The sequence below is a fragment of the Pongo pygmaeus genome, chromosome 9 (assembly GCF_028885625.2).
Source record: "Pongo pygmaeus isolate AG05252 chromosome 9, NHGRI_mPonPyg2-v2.0_pri, whole genome shotgun sequence".
In the NCBI taxonomy this organism is placed as follows: domain Eukaryota; kingdom Metazoa; phylum Chordata; class Mammalia; order Primates; family Hominidae; genus Pongo; species Pongo pygmaeus.
Genome location: NC_072382.2, coordinates 131,106,581 through 131,120,272, shown reverse-complemented (window position 1 = coordinate 131,120,272; position 13,692 = coordinate 131,106,581). Strand labels below are relative to the sequence as shown.

Sequence of the window (13,692 nt, the reverse complement as noted above, 5' to 3'; positions counted from 1 at the left end):
AGCAACTTCTCACCCCTGTCACAGCCACCAATGAGAGATTTAGCTTCCTCCAAGTCACCTCAATTAAACATACACTCGAAATAAAGCAGCATGCTTGCTGGAGACAGAGCTTCAAAAAGTCCCCTAGACCTCTCTCCCCTTCCAAACATTTTGCTGCCCTTAAGCATGTCATATATAGAAATGTTATAGTTGCCTCTTTGTTCATTCGTTCTTTCAAGGATCTCCACATTACATTGTTTGATAAGAAGTGGAATTAATACTTTATACAAATGCTTGCGTTTCCGTGCCATTCCTTTCACTTCCTGATCATAGTGCACTCTGACTATAAAGTGGATTATGTGTTGTTGCTCCTAATGCTTTAGTATATAGAGCCTCCCATGGCAGGTGATATACTTGGGTGACTCTACAGGTTGCTTCGTGACTTCCAAAAGTTTTTTCTGATAATTTTGGAAGTGCTGCATGATTTAGAAATGCTGATTTACTTCAGTCTTTAGATACATTGAAAAAATATATTATTTCTTCCTCATTTTCAAAATATTACACAAAGAAGTTTGGAAAGTAATAATAAACACTGTTCACTTGCAAAATTCCTTTCTTCTAAAACATTTTTATAATAATTAAGTCATTCTATCTTTATGATACCCAACTAAAGAGGACAGCAGGCAAGCCCATTTTACAGATGGGAAAACAGATGTTAATTGCCTTGTCCAAGATTACATAGTGAGATAAGATGAAAAATGGAAGGGAAACTTGTCCTCCTAAAATTTATGTTCTTTCTCACCATGGTGATTATTTCAGTTTGGATTGAGAAGCCAATTCATATAATTTGGCTTTTTCTGTGCCTTTAACTTATACATATTAAAACCTAATTGCAAGGTTAGACTGTGATTTTGTCCTACAGACACTAAATTCCTCATGTAATATGTACCTTTCTCTGCTGAATCTTGATATTTTCTTAGATTTTCAGTATAGTTTGTCTTGATTTGACTTGCAGTGCACTGCAAATGATATAATTTTATTGTGGAATATATGAGGCTGGAGGGCTGGGGAGAGGTCAGAGTTGAAAGTACAGGAAATTTAAATTACATAATGTTACACTTTGCAATTGTTTCCACTTGTAATAAGTATAAAGATAGATCCATAGCAATAAACAACAGCAGGTAAGAAGTGTGTATAGAGACTTTGCACCCTGATAGTACCATTTATGTATTCATTTGGCATAAACATATTCATTTGTGAATAAACAAAGTCCAGGCCCTCATGGTGCTTACATTTTAGGAAGAGAGTCCAGTAATAAATATTGATTACACAACATAATCACGTAGTGATAAGTGCTATGAGAAAAAAAAGAAGCAGAGTAAGGGGACAGAGAAGGCAGAACTATTTTATATAGTAGTAGGAAGGTTAATTTAAAAGCCAGGAAGGTGGAGTCTTCCTGGCAGGTCTGAGAAACCTCAGGAGGGAGGCGGGTGTGGCTGAGGCAAAGTGAACGGCAAAAGGTAAAAAACTGAACTGGTGAGTCAGGGCTGAAGGGACTTGAAAGGCTGGGAAAGGACTTTGGATTTTATTGCGGTGTGATTAGAAGCACAGGGCCCTGGAGTGTTTTGGGCAAGAACAAGGACATTATCTTACCAATGCTTTACAATAAATTCTCTGGTGGCTGTGTAGAGGCCAGACCATGGAGGGGAAAAAGTGGAAGCAGGGTGATGGTTCATCTGTCACAGTCACCCAGGAGAAAGATCATGGGGAGAGCAGACATGGGTGTTCGTGGTTAAGAGAGAAGGATGAGATTGGGTTCCGTATCATTTGAAGGTAGACCTGGAAGGGTTTGCTGCTAAAATGAACGTGGTGATTGAAAGGAAGAGATATTTTTTGTCCTGTGATGATGCAGACTTGGAGGAATCAGTTTTGGGTTTTGTTTACAATATGGAAATCAAAAGTTCTGTTTGAGACACATTAAGTGGGAGATATCCAAATGGAGATGCCCGGAGGCAGCAGGATATAAGAGGGTGGGGTGCTGGGGAGAGGCCAGGGTTAAAAGTAGAGGCTACTTAAAGCCTTGCTGGAGAACGCTGCCTAGGGTGGCAGTGTGGAAAGAGAACAGGAGGGGCCCACGGTCAGAGCCCTGGGGCAGGCAGCAGATAGAATCACAGAGGAGGCCAAGGACCCCATTCAAAAGTGGACATGTCAATAGGTGGAGTTGGTGTTAGGTTTAAAGACTGAAAAAAAAAATTTCATAGGAGAATAACACAAAGTTCTAAATTACTATGATAGAGACTCATGATGAAAATATGATAGGGAAAGGAGAGAAGATGGAAAGTTTATCATTTCAATGAATGCATCAGGGATTAGTAACATCTCAGTGAACAGTGGTACTGGTGTTCCTTAAAATGTTGCCCATGATAGTGGGCATGGATTCCATGTTTACAGGGGCTATTTCACGGGCGTCAATATTAGCAAGGAGTATGCTACAGACAGACAACACATCTTTTTTTGACATTTCTTTTTAATAGGGACACAATATGCAGCTGGCGCTTTGGCCAGGAAAGAATAAATAAGCAAGACAATGTCAATTGTCGCTTTGGGAAAATTCTCTGTTAAAATTCTCTATGAAACCTGGCCTACTTTCAGCAACTTTTCTCAATACAGCTGTTGAGCATTCTCAATTTGGGGATGCAAATAAGCTTCTTCTCTCTCCTTTGCTCAATTCCCAGGCCATCTTTCAAACTCAAGGTTAGGTACGTATTGCAGTCGTCTGTGTGGCTGCCCTCGTCACTGGCCCTACTTGTCTGCACCATGACGCTGCTTCAGCGTCTAGAGGGGACTGCAATGCAACAGATCTGAGATGCCGGGAGTGAGCCCAGATGCTACCTCCTGGCAGAGAGCAGTGCCAAGACTGAGAAAGGAGGCCAGCCTGAGGCCTCCAATAGCTTCGGCAAGAGGGGGAATTTGTTTTTTTCCTCCCCTCCTACCTCTCACCTTGTACATATTGAATCAAACCATACATAAGCTACACATTCAGTTATTTAACATTGGACAGACTTTTTCTTTTATAAGGAATATTGCAATTTTTTGTGATTTATGTATTTAATCACACATTAATAAGGGTGTTATTAGGGCAGAGGTAATTGATTACAAACATCTGAAATGCCAAGGGCAGATGGCTGCAGAGTTGCCCAGCAAACACAACTTCCAGTTCATATGCAGGTTTGGTAATAATAACTAGGACACAGGACATTTGGACAGTGTGGCCCAAGGAGAGGGAGCGCTGGCTTAGAATGAGGTTAAAGGAGCATCACTAGCACCCTTGAACTTGCTCAAACACCTCTAATATTTGGAAAACACACATGGCATCCCTTTGTTCTCTTCTATAAACTAGATATACTACATATAAGGAGAGAAAGTTACCAAAATGTTTAGAGGCTCTAAAGTAAAATATCTGTGTCATCCAATGTATGCATAATCCTAGCTCTTTTATATATTATGTACCTCTACCACTTAACCATAAACCATTTAACATCCATTCAGCTACTGTGGCTGACTTTCAGGGTGCGGTGGTGAAACTGTGGGATGTGAAGGATTTCTGAAGAGAATGCATATTGTCATTGAGTAGCCAAGAGACTGGGGCCTTGGGGAAAACTTGCTTCTCATAGTGACTTGGTTTTCTGTCCCCCACGACTTCCTCTTGCTATCACAGGATGTTTGTGTTTAATGCTCAACAAACCCCTAGAACAACAAAAGCTACCTAATCCATACCTGTCCCTCTCTGGCAGAGATGGCTCTCTGTGGCCCGAAGATGAACCCCAGGGAATTGCTGCAGTTTGGTGAAAGAACAGTTTTAAACTCTGGCCTTATTATGCTGCAGTCGAAGGTCTCTAGTTTTTGTTCTTTACCTCGCTGTTTCCGTAGCACTTAGGAGGTATCCATAAAGACCCTTATGAGTCTCAGGTGCACCTGACTATTTCCAGCAGAGGGCTGCCATGCATTTATTTCAAGTTGGCTTCTTTCAAATTTTCCCATCCTAGTTCGTGCTTCTAGACAAATCTTCTCATTCCGTCCCTTCCCTAGTACTTATTCTTTAAAGCAACTTTGATTACACTGAAGCTGGAAGAGTGAGATTACTGCGCTTGTTCACTCCCTAATTTCTCTCCAGGATGTGGTGAAATCCTGCTTCGCGTATGCCCTTGACATTCTGCTAATCGCGGTCAAGGCCACGTTTTATATTCAATGACTCCCATTGAAATGACTAAATGCTGAGTGGACCCAAATTACTGCAGTGACATTAGATGATGCAGTATTTGGCATCGGTAGGCTTGAGAATAAGAGTGAATTCCGTAGGTTAACCACCCCCAACATGTATTTAGATACCAAACTGAGTCAGGAGTGAAAAGCACATACTTGAAAGAAAAAAATGAAAATAGAACGCGGTAGAATGTCAAGATATCTCTCCCATATTCTGTAACACAGATGGTCGCTGCAGGTGGAAGGTGCTGCACCGCCTTTGGGGGCTGAACAAAAGGAACAGGGGAAGCACCAAGGGCAGTGCCATCCACAGGCAGGGGGTTCCCAGTGAGCTCCTTCCCTTGTCTCCAAAACCTCTTTTCAGTCTAGCCACGCACCTTCAGGTTGGCCACTCTTTCACCCTTTCTTGTCCCTTCTCTCCCCTGCCATGCCACTTTCAATTTTCTGGTCCATAACTCTGAATGAAGAAGCCAACTGAAGGAACTTTTAGGCCCCCGGATTCCAAATAATAACCGGGGCGCGTCCATTCTAGACCCAAATGTGCAAGGGATGGAGAGGCGAGGATCTTCCTGACTTGAGGCAACGCCCCCTCTCCTCCGCGGCGCGGTGACAGTGTTCTGGGGTCAGCTGGGAGTAGAGAGGAGCCACTGCCGTAGTCTCGGAGGATGCCTCTTGCCGGTGCTACTGCTGCTGCTGCTGCGGCGGCCGGTTTTTTATTTTTGCACCACAGCACAATGCAGGGGCCGAGGCAACAGCCTACGTCGGGACCTCTCAGGCAGCGTCTCTACCCACTTCGCGTTGCCTGTCCCCCAGCCCCCCAGGGACACCCGCCAAGCGCCCCTCGCCGCCCCCCCGCAGCGCACGTGCGCTCCCGGGACAACAGCAGGCGAGGCTTCAGCGCGCCCCCGCCCCTCGGCCGCGCGCGCGCTCCATCCGCCGCCCGCCCTCCTCGCGCGTGCTCGTGCCCGCGGCCGCGGCGGCGCGCCTCTTCTCGCCGCTGCGGGCGTCGCGGGTGCAGGAGGAGGCGGAGCGGAGGAGGCGGAGGCTGGGCGGGCGGCGGGCTCCGGCGGGGGACGCGCCGGCCAGCTGGGCGGGGGTGCTGCGGGGGCGGCCCGAAGGCGTCAGGGTGAGGGGCTCTGGAGCCCGAGGACCCGCGTCCCCGGGGGCCGACTCCGCCGCGGGAGGGCGAGCGCGGTGCGTGCCGGAGGTGGGGACTTGGAGGCCGCGGCCCGGCGCCCCCGCCCCCGAGCCTGACGGGGCGCGAGGCGGGATGAGGCGCTGGCGCGGGGGACGCCCGGCCGAGCCCCCGCGGCTGCCCTCGGCGGCCAGGCGCTAGGCTCGGCGGCGCGGGCGGCGCTCGGCGGCGGCGACGGGCGGAGGGCGTCGGGCCCGGCCCGCGGAGGGCAGACACGGAGCGGCCAGCGGGGCGCAGGGACGGCGCGGCGGCGCGGCGGGGCCGCGGGGCTCGGTAAGGCGGGCGCGCGGGAGGGCCGGGGGCGCCGGTGACGTGGGCAGGCCCCGCGGGGAAGGCTGCGGGGGCCTCTCTTTCCTTCTTAAAATACTCTTTTTAGAGTGAGGGTTCCGGATCGCATGCTCCCGGAGGAGCCTCTCGGTTGTCCCCCCGCCCCCGGCCCCATCTCCCCGGCCTCCCGGGGCGGACGGCGCTGCGGGCCCACCGCCTCCCGCGCCCCGCGCTCCCCGCGGCCTCCGCGAGCCGGGCGTTCGGACGGCGTTCTGGCCTGCCGCAGCGCTCTCCGCCCCGGGCCCAAGGCGGGCGGCAGCCGCGACTCCCGGGAGCGGCCGAGTGGGGGCTCCAGGGACACCGGCGCTCCCGGAGGAGCTGCGGGAGCGTTTCCCTCCGCTGCCCGCGGGCGACATCGCGGGTCCCGCCCCCAGGTGTGCGTGGGCCCCGCGGGGCCAGAGGTCTCTGCTCCCCTAGGCTCCCGTGGAGTTCCCCCCTCGTCTTTCCAATTGACTGAAGTTGCCGCTGCATGTTGGACGACGGTGGTGAATTAGTGCCTTTTTTCCCCCTCGCTTCCTCGCCACCCGTGTATCTTGGTTTCCCGTTTTGTTGACTTTATCAAATATTTGTGTTAAAGATTTTCTTAAGCGGTACACAAAAAACGATGGGGAGAGAAAATCAGACTCGATTTCTTAGGTTTAGTCTACCTTGGACCTTTTATAGCTTCACCTTCTGTTTGTGAAACTTGAAGATGGAAGGAAGGAGGAGACCCAAGCAGAATGGTTGGGATGCAGTTTAATAGTCATCTTTTAGGAAATAGAATTTGGATAATTATAATTTTGATCTGAATGCAGAGTTGCAATCTGTCTTTAAAATGCTTGGGGCACTGCGTGATGCTACATGGCTAGCTGGCAGCTGGGCCATAGCATTGTTGTCAGCATCTCTTTTATTTTCTCTTCTTTCAGAGTTTTATTTGGCAGAGATTTAGACCTTTTAAGTCAGTCTGAATGGGAATAACTTTTCTGATACATTGGTTGCTTTTGTAAACATTGTCTATGTTTGTATTTCTATTGGAAGAAGAAAAAGCAAATGGTGCTGGAGTGCGGTGGCTCTTAGAGTCTACACAGTTTGCTAGTTTGAATCAGTGATTGGATTTGTTGTAATATTTTTGAGTATTTATGGTTGTGACTCAATATATCCTTCCTTATTGGGTACATTGAAGTCTAACTGAGAATCGACATTTGTTCCTTGGACTTGAGTGTGAAGGAAAGAGAAGCTTTAATTACTACTACAGCATGACCTCAAAGTTTTTCAAGTACTCATTGGTGTGTTTTCTTTTTAATGGGGCTGTTTGTGAAGATGAGGCATTAGGTTGTTGTGATTTCCATTTTCAGGAATGTCTGGAGTCTGATTCATTCTTGGAATTGGATATATGGTGATGCTTCATAGAGCAGGTGCCTCTATGGAAGTGTCAGGTTGGAACTGTGTTTAAGCCAGTTATCTTCGTACCGTGGTCCCTATAGCAGTCCGTGTATAAAGCAGCACTTTGGACAGAGACTTGTCTGGACACAGCTAGGGTGGAAGCCCAGTTTACTGTATGATCGTTCACATTGAGGTGGGTGACAGGGTGAAGTAGTGGGGGAGAAAAACATAAGTGGGACAGAGAGGAATTGTTAGTTGGAAGAACCTTCTCCAGTTATGTAACTGTTTTGTTTTCTAGGGAGAGACTAAGAACCAGCAAGACAGGCTCAACTGTCTTTAGAGCCTTTGATGTTGGTTTGAATTCCAGTAGTTATGTTCCTTCTGTGTTCATTTCCCAACCTCCGTATCATTTTCCAGTCACCAAAAGCTTTTCTGAAGTTGGCCTGCGACTCTAATGGCAATACATTCATCTCTACTTTTGTCTCTCTCGGTGCTATATAAACGATGTTTTTATTGTTGCTTGTTCTCTCTTGACTTGTTCAAGTGTTTTCCTTCCCAAGCTGACCTGAGTATATTATCTGCACACTATATGTTGATCGTAGACGCATGTAATAAATGTTAAGGACTAGGCATCTGTTTTTTTCATAAGGCTGTGGTAGCAGAAGAATGAAACAAAAAGTAACTTAACATAGTTGAACTTTTAAAGAGTAAGACTAATATTCTTGAGAATTTTTCGGATTTAACCCATGATTGTGAAGTCCAATGTCCATGGAAGTAGTCAGGAGGCAAAAAGGACTTGAAGTTGGGTTGTGGTTGCAGTTCTGCCCCATAGTAGCTGTGTGACAATGTACCTTCCTTGGACAAGTTATTTACATTTCTGAGCTTGTTTGCATTTTGTTAAATAGAGATAAGAAGGCTTGCATCGTCTTTCTTACAGAGTTGTGAACGATCAGATGATAGAAAGGATATGAAAATGCTCTGCAGAACTATTTTTAAATATGTAAAGTATTGTTGTCATTACGTATAAACTTAGTTACAAACCTATATTACCTGGCAAATTGGCCTAGCAAACTCTTGTAAATGTTGTAACAGAAATTTGAAAAACATGCAGATAAAGGCTGGGCAGGGTGGCTTACACCTCTAATCAAATGCTTTGGCGGGCAGAGGTGGGAGGATCCCTTGAGGCCAGGAGTTTGAGAGCAGTCCGGGCAGCATAGAGAGGCCCAGTGTTTACAGAATATCAAATGAAAACCATTAGCTGTGTGTAGTGGCACGCACCTGTAGTCCTGGCCACTCGGGAGGTTGAGATGGAAGGATCACTTGAGCCCAGGAATTAGGGGTTACAGTGAGCTATCATTGTGCCACTGCCTTCGAGCCTGGTCAACAGAGTGAGACCCTGTCTCAAAACAACAACGACAACAAAAACAGATAAGGAATGAAAACGTGTTAGATTTCTTCTAGTTCCAAAATTCTGTGGCTCTGTCTTATTTAGAAAATCCACCGGTAGTACTTGCAATTTTGAACTCTCTGGAATTTTCAATTATTTGGAGACAGATCAAGTTTATTGAGACTGTGAGCTACTGCTGCTGCTTCTTTTTAAAATTTAATAGAGTCAGGGTCATGCTATGTTGCACAGGCTGGCCTCCAAATTCTGGGCTGAAGCGATCTTCCCACATTGCCCTCCTGAGCAGCTGGGACTACTGGCCTGTGCCAAGGCTGGACAAGACTTTGAACTTCTTTAAAGTATCAGTTCACAATACCAAAGGAGGTTACAAGTTAATGATTTGTAAGAACTGTTTAGTAAAAAATATTTTATATTTGTCTGCATTATTTAGGGAAGGGATGGGCAAACTCTAGCCTGCAGGCCATACCTGGCCCATGGCTAAGAATGATTTTTATATTTTTAAATGGTTGAAAACAATCAAAAGAAGGATAAAATTTCATGTCATGAGAATGATATAAAACGCAGATGTCAGTGTCCTTCAGTAAAGTTTTATAGGAACACAGTCACTCATTCATTCTTGTGTCTGTAGCTACTTTGGCAGTGCAGCAGCAGAGTGGAGTACTTTCATAGCTCGGCCTGCAAAGCCTCAAGTATTTATTATCTGGTTCTTTAACCCCCGATTTAGGACTTAACTTTTTTTTTTTTTACTTTAATTAGCATATGTGTTATTTCCTATCATAGCCATTATAAAGTTAAGAATCCTGGAAAGGTACTAATTTTTGTTTTGGAGTCAGATAGACTTGGGTTCACATACCAACTATGATATTTATAAACATTGATCTTGGACAAACTAATTAATGTCATGGGACCTCAGAGATTTCCTTTGTGACCAGGGAATATCAGTAGTATCTACCTTGGACGGTTGTAGTGAGGATTAAATGAAATGGTACATGTTAAGGCTTAACACAATCTCTGACATACAGTAAGCACTCAGTAAGTGATAGATGATGATGATTAGAAACTGTACCCTGAAAGTATGCCTAAAATGTTGTATATTACCATCACCTCCAGATTATAGAGTTATTTTCCTGAGTGGTATGCTGTTTGCTATAGAATTTTCTCCTTTGCCGAAACTTAGTTTAGTTAACAGCTGATAAGTGGAATAACTTGAGAAATTTCCTGTATGCTGTAGTGTATTTTTATTAATCATTTGCTGACTTCAGATAATTAAGAATGGGTGGAAAGATACTTCTTTTCTATTTTTCATAGATCCTGATTCTTGATAATTTCCCGATAATGTTCTTAGGTTTATAAATTGGATTTAAATACCACTTCTATTTTGGTACTGGTACTGGCTTTTTTTTTTTTTTTTTTTTTTTTTTTTTAGAAAGATGAGTGAGAAAAGTCAGTTTTGATTAGGCCAGGGCTGGATAATTTTCCCCATATGTATATATACTCTAAAGTCTTCCTTATGATTTGCATTAACATCTTTATGGCATGCTCCTCAGAGTTGAAATAATAAAAGGTAATTTTTTTTTCTAAATAGATCTAGTTTACTATCCACTTTTATATTACGCTGCTTTTTGAAGTATTTGATTTAAATTATCTTACAATTGAGAAGTTTGGTGTGCCTCTCAACTTCAAATGCTGGTTTATTAACATTAATCTCAAACTAAGAGTGAGCAAATAAAAAAGGCCATTGTTCTGAGTTAAACAAAATAGAATTGGGGTCATTGTGGCTCTTGCATTTCTACAAACTGTACAGTTTCTTGGCCTTAGCTGATGCTTCAGTGAAGTGAGATGATCCAGAGGAGATAGGGGAGGGCACTGATGTTCCCACACTGTCCTCGGTGGAACAGTGAGATGGAGGCAGAAGGGCTCTTCCACAAAACCAGTGAACAGCACCTGGAAAGCTACAGGGTTCTGATTATAGCACCTCAAAAAAAGTAGACCTAAAGAAGACGAGATGCGACAGAGTTTTCTCTTGAAGTTAAAAAACAAACCAAACCAGACATTTCCTATCTGGAGAGATGAAGCTTGAGCAGGAATATTCCCCAAGGTAGTAAAGTGTAAGGATTTTATAAAATAGATATTTTCAGTTTTACTGGACAAGGGAGGGCTATTCTTGTATTTAAAGGAGATTGTTTTAGGACAAGTAAGAGGAAGTGAGAAATGGGTGTTTGGTTTAATTTCTCATGAGAAAAACATGAATCTGAATGTTCAGAATAGAAGTAAAATTCTGGCTTTCAGAAACACAGTTTTTTTTTTTGCTTCCGGCTATGTATCTATTTACTATTTTATTTTATATCCTGGATTATAATATACATAATATTGGAGGCTGTAGAGATGGAAAGCATTGAGAGCAAAAGCATGTGTGAACCATTCATTATGGAAATGTTATGTTCAATTTGTCTCTATTTGAAAAGATGAGCATCATACTCTAGGAGAGAATCTTCTAGAAAATTCTATCAGTTTGCCCTAAAAATAGTAAAATCCTATTTGGATTTCAGCCTTGTGATGTGAGGCAAGCCATTTGACTGCACTGCTTTTATTCCCTGTGTGTAGCATGGAAACTAACTCCTGTTCCTCCTTTCATTGGAGAGAGATAGCTGGTTGAAGGACTCTTAAGATGAGTAGCATTTTCAGTAGTTGTGAAGAATATATCATGTGAAGTTCAGTAATTACCCAGGATATCAAACACAGACCAAAAAAGTGAAGCAACTTTTAACAGGAAAATGAGTTTGGAACCTGGAGTCAAGAGGACCTGGATATTTGTCTTGGCTCTGTTGTAAACAGCTTGTGACTTTGGACAAGTAATTTCTGTCTCCAAAGGCCCAGTTTCCATTGACCTACCTAAGGAGAATCTGACAGACCTTCCTTCTTGTTTTGTATTCAGTGGCCCTCCAGATTAAGTAGGAATAGCAATCCTGACACAGTAGCATAAGGGAAACCACATCTCTTTGTATCTGTGAACTGACAAGTATCCACTGAGTACATCTGTGTATCTCCTGCCATGCTTCAAGCAGTGGAAGATAGATAGGTAAGAAGGTGTCGTTGAGTCTTTGCCCTCAGGAGGTGTTCATTTCATGGGAAGACAAACTATTTTATGAAAAGGAATATTATAAGTAAGCAAGGAGATAGTGGAATGATCTGGCAGTTTGAAGACTTGCGATGTACTATTGGAGAGGATACTTTGTAGCCTTGTGACCTTGAACATGTAAAATGGCCTTTGTAGACTCCCTCCAACTCTGAAATTTGGTCATTCTGTCTTTGACAGAGAAGCAGCAGCTCTGAATCAACCTGTTGGTAGACAACCCAAGTAAGAACTGCTCAATTAAAGCCAGATTTTTACACACATTCTGCGTAATTGATTTAGTAGATGGAAGGAAAGGTTTACTTTAATTTACTAGAAATGCAATCAAGGGATAACCCTTCTTCTGAAAAATAAAGCATGTGAGAAGTGACAAGAGACCAAAGTGAGCTTGTTCCTGAGGCAGTACATTTGTGCCTGGATCTCATTTCTTCTTGCCTACAGGTCTTCTATTCCAGCAGCTTTCTTTGCTAAGATATCATTCTCTCTTTACTGAATCCTCTTTCAGTTAGCATCCATGCTTTTTGTTACTTGCAGCAGTGATAACTAGTTGTCTACCCAATGCCATTCTCTCTGGCTTCCTTTTAGTATATAGGATCCTCAGGGTTTATCTGGGCACACGTTGGCCCAGCTAGAAACTACATTTGCTAGCTTCTCTTTTATAGTTGGATGTGGACTAAATTCTGGCTAAATGGTTGTGGACATAAGTGGTATGTGTGATTTCTGGGTTGTGGCCTTAGAAAGGAAGCTAATCGTTTTCTATTTTCTCTTTATCCCCTTTTGCAGATGAGAGTGTAGGATGTTAATACACTGATGGGGCATATTATTCAACCTGCAAAGGTGAGGGCAACACCTTAGCGGGAGATGGATGAATAAGATGGATTTTTAGATGATCTTGTGGAGCAGAACTGCCTCCTAGCCTTGTACTTCTCATTTATCTTTGGGTGGTTAGGTGAGAGAGGAATAAAGTTTTATCTCTTGAGTTATTGATGCCTTAAATGAATAAATCACGCCTTTTAAACCACCTCTACCTTGGGATCCCCTTCATTTACATTTATTGCCCTTTTTTTTGTTTCCTTTTGCAGCAGAAATTTCAAGAGTTGTTTATATTTGCTGTCCTTCTTCTTCACCATTGATTCTTTAGCCTGATTATTTGAGCTCATCATATGAATTACTCTTCCTGTCAGTGACTTCTTCCTCTGCCTCCCCCAAAGTCTTTACCATCTCAGTGAGTGGCATCATCATCCACCAGTTGTGCAGGCCAGAACCCCTGGATTCTTCCTCCTCCTTGATTTCTTTTTTTCCTCCTCATCTCATCTCAAGTCTGGTCACCTCCACCTTTATAATGTAATCCGAACCTGACTACATCTCACTTTTTTCACTAGCAAAAACTTAGGCTAAGCTAGTAGGCTTTGTCGTCTGGCAAACTGCCAGCAGACTTCCCTGCTTCTACTCCTGTCCCTGTCCTTCCCCTCATTCTTACCATACACAGGAGCCAAAATAATGTTAAACGTTAATCAGATCGTATCATTCTGCTTACTGGCTTTCCAATACACTTAATGCTAAAACAAAAACTTAACATTTTACCATGGAAATAAACCCTTCATTTTGGTCGCCTATGAGGCTCCATATCAGTGGTTCTTAACCAGGGAAGATTTTCTCCTCAGGTGATGTCTGGAGACATTCTTGGTTGTCACAAATTGGGGTAGGTTGCCACTGGCATCTAGTGGGTAGAGGCCAAAGTGGCTGCTAAACATCCAACATCCAATAATGCACAGGACAACTCCCAGCAGCAGAAAATTATGTGGTCCAAAATGTTTGTAATGTGTGATATGGCTCCTGGCTGCTTCTCTGCTCTCATCTTCTCCTCTCTCTTCTTTTCTTCTTTGTTCAATGGGCTACAGTCTCAGTGATGTTCCTTTTTTTTTTTTAAAAGTAGACTTTATTTTTAGGTTCACAGCAAAACCGAGCTAAAGGTGCAGAGGTTTCCTGTATACCCCTTGTCTTTACACATATGCAGCTTCCCCCATT

General features: G+C 43.9%; 1 protein-coding gene across 4 annotated transcripts in view; it reads left to right on the top strand.

Moving 5' to 3' along the window:
- The first annotated feature begins 5,347 nt into the window (after positions 1-5,347).
- The window catches only part of ARHGAP32 (Rho GTPase activating protein 32), a 317,966-nt gene continuing 309,621 nt past the window's right edge, over positions 5,348-13,692 (top strand). For 3 of the 4 annotated variants that reach the window (XM_054438141.2, XM_054438140.2, XM_063671614.1), the window contains exon 1: positions 5,389-5,710. The gene's annotated coding sequence lies outside the window, so the exon portion shown is untranslated. Of the gene's footprint in view, positions 5,369-5,388; positions 5,711-13,692 lie in introns of those variants that run through there. The other variant, XM_063671615.1, reaches the window with a different exon arrangement.